This window comes from Chenopodium album, chromosome 3 (assembly GCF_948465745.1).
Source record: "Chenopodium album chromosome 3, dcCheAlbu1.1, whole genome shotgun sequence".
NCBI lineage: Eukaryota > Viridiplantae > Streptophyta > Magnoliopsida > Caryophyllales > Amaranthaceae > Chenopodium > Chenopodium album.
In genome coordinates this window covers 12,948,584-12,949,850 of record NC_137836.1, presented here as the reverse complement: position 1 = coordinate 12,949,850, position 1,267 = coordinate 12,948,584, and positions in this window count along the sequence as shown.

Sequence of the window (1,267 nt, the reverse complement as noted above, 5' to 3'; positions counted from 1 at the left end):
TCAACATAAAATTTTGGTTTTTGAGAATTCTTAAATGTAACCTCAATATCTGTCTGATTTGACTTCATATTATTCTCTCCAGTTTTATTAGAAAAATATGGGATAGATCCATTCACCTTTTTATCTAGCTAGTCCCTATGAAAGTTGTGCATTCTTTATGTTTAAGATAAATACCTATATGAACACAAAAATAAATAAAATTCAGCCTGTTTTTAAGGGGAGCTATACTTTGGCATGTTTGTTCCTCCTATGGCTATGGGGACCTTTGCAGCTTGATGGGTTGCACCACTCAACTGTGACAATGTGCTCTTAACTGGTTTTATGACGTAGGAAAACTCATTCCTTAATCATCATATTTTTTAGCTAATTATATTTGTTTCTATTTCTCAATTCTCCTTTACAGTCTAAGGACATATTACTTTGAGACTATGACTGAATTTTAGCACTGTGTTATATATTCCTTTTGAGGTATTGCACAAGCTTTGGATCCTTGCTTATAGATACCTTTGATATGCTTCTACCCATTAATTTTCCCTTTATGTGGTGTTTATACAGTTAGCTTAGTTGATTCCATGGTTCTACTGGCAAATATACTGTATGTTAGCTAGTATCTGTCTCCCATATGTTCTAACTACATAAGGAGCTTGTAGGATGAGATGATTTGAGTCATTGTGTGCTGCAGCCATGTTGTGTTTTGATGGGTAGACAGTTGATTGTGAGAGCTTCGATTGAGCTAGTTTTAAAGTATTAGGAACAGAACCTTATGAATCATATGAATCCTGGTTCAAAGCCCAGCACTGCTTACAATAAAATCTAGAATCTTCAAGATTTTGAATCTATGTTCTGTTCCTGTGCCATTTACACATATTTCCATGATCATATTTGTCATCTAGTGGCAGAGCCTCTTGTAACGCTTTGACCGTTGTATATTATGAAAGCTTCAGCATTACTGCAATCAGTAGATTACTCTTTCTTAAAATATCAAGTATTTATGTTAAAAACAGGCTTGGGCCGCACCTGTCACCAAGAGAGAGAGAAAGAGTCCACTTTACATGTCCTAGGAGGTTCCATCCCAAAACCATATTGCAATAGGAGTAGCAGCCCCTTAGCTCTATAAAGTGTTTATAGATGTAGATTGAGGAGTGTCGGACACTTACATGTGTTGTTTGGAAAGGCTACAATTCAGTAAATCATGCTCCCCAACTTTGGAATACCTATAGTACTATGCAATTTTTATTTCCATTGTGTAGATGATGAAAATCAGTCT